The sequence below is a fragment of the Varroa jacobsoni genome, unplaced genomic scaffold (genome assembly GCF_002532875.2).
Source record: "Varroa jacobsoni isolate VJ856 unplaced genomic scaffold, vjacob_1.0 contig00841, whole genome shotgun sequence".
NCBI classification, from domain to species: domain Eukaryota; kingdom Metazoa; phylum Arthropoda; class Arachnida; order Mesostigmata; family Varroidae; genus Varroa; species Varroa jacobsoni.
Genome location: NW_019214538.1, coordinates 24,311 through 30,310, shown reverse-complemented (window position 1 = coordinate 30,310; position 6,000 = coordinate 24,311).

Genomic DNA, 6,000 nt, shown 5'->3' with positions numbered 1-6,000 from the left:
CATTCATTTACCTTTCTTACATCTTAAAAAAAAAGGTGATTAAAGACTTAGCAAATCGGAATTCGCTATTTTAGAGGATTTGTCATTATGTTACGTTACCCAGACATTCTGTATTCGTTGAGCTGAACAGAGAAGTGGCACGACAATGCATCTTCAATCAGAAAAAATGTAAGTTCTTTTTTAATAACAATACTCTTATGTACGATTGCATTTACAGTACTGACTGCTGGCTAATACATGTACATCGGTGTACGAACATTTAACCAAACTATGTAAGACACGTAAGCTATATAAGGTATTCTACATTAATCATGTGAATGACTGCAACCGCTGAAATTTCTTTCCAGTACCAGAAAGAACGCTTGCGACTCTCTTCGTATGTGCGCGTTCCATACTGCGTCTTATACATTTTAGTTTAAAGATGTACAAATCCGATAACAAATACGGTCTTTTTTTTTAAGTTAAAACCATGTAGTTTATTTGTACTAGCCCGAATCTTCACTAATTAGTACGGCAGGCTGGTAGGAGGAAGTCGCATGCGCTAACATATTAGCGAGAAATGGTCCTCAACCAGCTTGGCCTACCAGCACCGACCACTTCTGTAAATCTGGCCATCCTGCTCTCCACGTGTCTTACGTTTTTTTCTGTCAGAAGCTCCCTGTTTTCGCTAGCCCAACTTTTTTTGGATCTACCCAGATGGAGTGTATCATTATCTCAGGCCTTGTACAAGAGCTCTGTGAGAAAGATCAACATTTGGTGTCAGATATCTACTATAGAGAATAATAGATATTTTGACTGAGACAAGCATTGACCCCAGATGTCTAAAGGTTGATAGCCGTTCGTCAAATAAGCCGTACGGACGTTCCATAGATAGGTCATGCCCTTCTCTAGGTATTTCATTAGGAGCTCTATATGCTCCAAGATGGTGCAGTGATAACATGTTTTCCCGCTAAACCCAAAGACAAAGGACTACTTGAGGGCTGAGATAGGTTAGGCAATAAATTGGCTATAAACAAGCTTTGTTTCATACTGAAAGAGGCCAGTTGTCCGAAGTAATGCTCAGCAAAAGTATCAGACAAAAACTAATAAACAAAATTTGTATTGATATAGGTAAGATACTTATGTAGCTCTAGCGCGCTACTTTCTTTTATATTTCTTTTATATATAGCCACAAATTATATAATATTTTGTTGCTTGAACTTGCGATATATTTTAGCTTTTTAGCTTTTTCAGTTAATGGCAATTTTTTTTTTTTTTTTTTATATATAGTTACAATTACACGAGATCGGCCAGTGACCGACTATTATATGTTTGTAATTACAGTTTTTGTTTGAAGTTACCGGGCGGTGTGTGCGTTTGCCGCGCATTATATGAACGTTTATTAACGCATCTACGAAAAACCCAAAACTCAGATGAGAACAATCAAAAACTATTGAACTGGTTTACTCCTAATTTAAAGAATAGGTCAGCTATTTTATACTTAAGTAAATTTCTAGTGAATTTGTCGTAACGTGGTGGAAACCAATTTAAATATTGGTCTAACTTCATTGTGAAAAGCACAGCCTCACAGCATTAAGGTTCGTTATTAAATATGGTACCTAAAATATCTAACTACCAGATATGGAGGTAATCAACACATATCAAAATATTGAAAAACCTTTAGTGGATTTCAAGATCGAATAATTATAAATGGCATTATTTTTGCCAGTTGAGGTTTTGGTCTAAATATTCGAAACGAATTGTTTAGTATATGCATGCTGTCCTTTTTGGCAAGTTGACACTGCAAGCATATTGACCAACACGTAGTTAATATTACCTAACTTGAAGTCGCGACATTTTGAGTCCACGTACAGAAAGGGATAATTTATTATTTGTAGATGCCTTTTACTCTTAATAAAAGCTATCCAAACGCAATTCAAGCAGGTGCACGATATCACATTTAAATAACTATGTACATATTGTTTGCGAAAACAAGGTTAGGCAAGTATGCATTTTTATATTCTCTCTGTCTGTTAAGTTCTAAGTTCGGATGACACAAAAATATATCCTGTCCTTATCAAAGTACGCTGTAACTCAGCATATGGATCTCCCGTGCGGCTGTTATCATTAGTTGATGACGAACGTTGCAATCTTTCTTTAATATCTACGTAATAGCATGCAGTTTACTCAAATAAGTTCCAACACAATCGACCAAAAGCAAAGACAGAATTTATCACAGCTAACTTGCCACCCGAGTTAGCGCGTTGTATATAATACGCTAGGATCGACGGATTTCCCACAATTGTTAGCATATCACATTAGGATCTTGTCCATACAAAATAATAGATCGATTTCTTACTTTTGTCGAAAGAGAGATGTCGAACATTAAATTCTCCGTGAATTATCGTGGAGAACGTATTTTATAGCAGATTATCTAGAATACATATCTTGTATTCTGTTATACAAGCAAAGATGTACGAAACGTGTGAGTGATAGCTTTGTCATTTTCACGTTCTTTTTTATGCAAAAACATTGAGATTTATTGTTTTGAGTCTGCCAACTGGTAACTTAGAGTTAGGTGAAAATACTGATGTTGTTAATGGTCTTAGTAGTCAGGAAACGTAAAAAGTCCATATTCTCGATGGATAGTCGCCTCGTGGCTACATTTAACAATGTAAAAGGAAATTAACGAAATCTGTTCATGCAAAACGTTGTTTTACAGTAGACCGACCATATGTTACACTGCGGTTTTGCGTAAGAATTAATATTCATATTCAGTTATTGCTTCAATTTGTTTTTTTATCCGGAATCGAAAGTTGTCCGCAGATAAATCACATTATATAACGTAACGCCTTTGCAATACTTTTTGCCCAAAGGAAGTTTCCCTTAGAAGCCTTGCACTAAGCTCGTACTGCTTATTTTTCAACAGGCTTAAAAAGAAGTAAAAAACCTCACTGCTGTAATGATTTGATTTTCAAATTCGCAATGTCTCCGAATGATTTTCCCGTCATTTTACAGTGGAAGCTGCTTGAAACCTCTACCAGTTGGAACATGACAGATCACAACGAACTGTTCATGTGTATCTATAAAAATATGCTGTCATCCATCGTCAATGAGTAGTAATTTGGGAGCAAACGTATCACTTTAGGTGTCCAGTGGTAGCTGTTTGAAATTAAGTATTTGAGAGGTAACGGGCCTAATAAGATGTGTATAGAAATCGGGAAAACACTGGTTAGACTATAAGCAGCCGCTCATCATGCAGCAAAAAACCTTCTTTTAAAATAAGAGGATCGTGACAGTGATCATATTTTATGTCAAAAAAGTATTTCATTCAAGGGTGCTAGGCTAAGTTAGCACGAAGTACTGACCCTAGAACCGGGAACCACATTATTTTGTAATCCGCTAAACTGCCGGAGAAGTCGTCAGAGAATTTCTTTCTGGCATTTGTAAGATTTTTAACTTGATTGTCTCAAGAACTAATTTAAAACCCATTGGAGGTAAACGGTTCATTTTTCTGACCTCAAGATATTTCGCAAGACATAGATGACAATTTATGATGAGTTATTATGGAAAAGTTGTGCAACTCTCCGTTGAGAGAGAAAGAGTGGGGGGGGGGGGAAAAGGGTAATAAATAATAAGGTTGAATGAGAAGCAAAGCACTTCATTGGATTGTGTAATTTCACGGACAGGCGTGAAGAAAGAACGAAGATGGTCTTACAAAGACTTTGAATGGTGCAACTACGCCGGTTTCTTTGACTTTTTCTAACCCCATACGATTATGTAGTTTTCTAACTTTCTGTGTACACTATAGCATAACAATGTGCCAAAAATTCACGTCGCCCAACACGTTAGATTCTATTCATTTCCAGAATTTAAATTACCTTCTTCACCTTTGGATCGTAGTCCAGTAGACAAAATATAGGGGACTCCTTCTCACAATTGAGCAATAGCATAATTATCATATCCATACTTACTTGATTTAACTTTTCATAAGTGCTATCGGAGATAGCAAGAGGTTATGTTATTTTTGTTAGTATCGTTGGTGATTTTTCATTCTGTGTTTATCATATCCTGAAGTTATTTCAGCAACACTCTGCAGCTGATTTCAACTCAACTGATAGTTGGAAAATGGGGAAATTTAATCAAAGAAAATTTCTACTACTCGTATCAGTTCCACCTTCCGCAGCACCAATGGATAAAGCTAGTCAACCCTTTCCTCTTCTTCTTCTTTAGGCAATCCTTTCTTCATCATCAACTCCTCGGTTATCTCTGTGATCGAGATGTTCACTCTCCTGCATGTCCATAAGCCAATGGACTTGGGCAAGTAGAAACGCCGCTAGATGCGACTATACGAGGAATCACTGGCTCCTGCTTCCAAGAACAACAAGGCAGTCTCTCCTAGGATCGTTTCGCGGCTTACTCGCTGCTTGCTGGTTCCCTCTGTTCTTCCAGTGTGGGCATCGCGGTGGAAAGAGCTGTTGTTGTGTGCGTGAACACAAGCTTCAGTAAAGTGATTCCGTCGAATAAGCGGTGGCTTTGTCGGCGGAGACGTTGCGCTGAAGACAGCTTCGATCACTGGTCTGACGGTCAAAAGGTAACCTTCAAGGTCAAAAGGTTTTACCTAATTAGTGTTTATCGAGATCATTCTGGGCAAAACAATATACACTAATTAATGGGAAACTGATACACTAACATTGGGAAACTGTGTACGCTTAAATACTAAGAAGCCAGTGTTTCGATAACAGTTTGACGCCACCTCTCGGCAATGTATTATAGTGCTCGGCATCATAGTAAGTGAAAGCATAGGACCGTCTAATTTTTTACCCTCTGTGATGTTTCATCGTACCGATTATACAAGGTGACAAACCGTGGTAATAGGTTGACACACTCCTTCGTTTGAAAGAAACCTGCAGAGGAACTGGTCACAACTTACGATGAGAAAAAAAAAAGCATTTATCCCAGTAAACCATTTTTGGAGTGCAATTGAGGTCCTATTAGATTTGTCAAAATTGGCGCATGTTTTGTGCACACCGGTATTTGACGTGTTTGACTTTTATAGACATATTTTCCTAGAAAGGTAGAATTATTTTAGCATTACATGACATTGAGCCTCCCACTGCGTGTTTGACTACGACGTCTAAGATCGGAAATTACGGTCAATGAGAAACCTGGCACTTGAAGAGGTGTTCAACCCAGTCTGTTATACATAATAATACGCTTCTATCGAGTGGATATCATGCCAATGCGGTACACGCTCATTATCAAAAGTACACTCTTCCTATTAAAGCCTCTTTACCTCAGCTTGGTGGTGTATGATCTCAGCCTTAAACGATTCGAGGTTGACAGAAACAATAATAACTTGCAAAATGTGACCATTACAATAATGGCATCTGTACCAACGACAACAGTGGCAGCAATAAAAAACACACTGTGGTCATCTGAGGCTTTGTCATAGCTTGCAACACTGGTTCAACCGTCGGCCATCCCAAATGTAACACTCATTTGTCGTAATATCCTGTGTATATATGCCCTAACTCTATATGTTTTATCGCCTCGCACAGCAAGAATGCTTTGTTTTTATAATCGAAGATTAGTCATTCGTCTACCCAGTCTGCGTTGAAATTTTTGATTTACCACCGTTTAGATTGTAATACATAGATCGATCCTATTTTCCGTACTAGAAGCTGGAACTTACTAACAAACAGAAAAAAGAAGAGCAAGAATTCGGGTCTCTTAAGTTTCTAGCGACAGTACTGCATTGGTCATTATCGTGTGGAATCTGTAGCTCTAGTAATCGTTAGCCACTTCGCCTGAAACTAACCAGTATCTATGATGCCAAGCAGATTCTTTTTTCTATTCGACCTAAGTTTACAAATATTAATCTAAACAAAGGCTGATACACATATCAACTTTTATCATATATTGTTGAGTTCGATAGGCATGATTCTTAGGTGAGGATGGGTAACGAAAAATTCATGCTCGTTGACCAAACGGGGCGGCTTTGTTTGTGCATGTAGACTA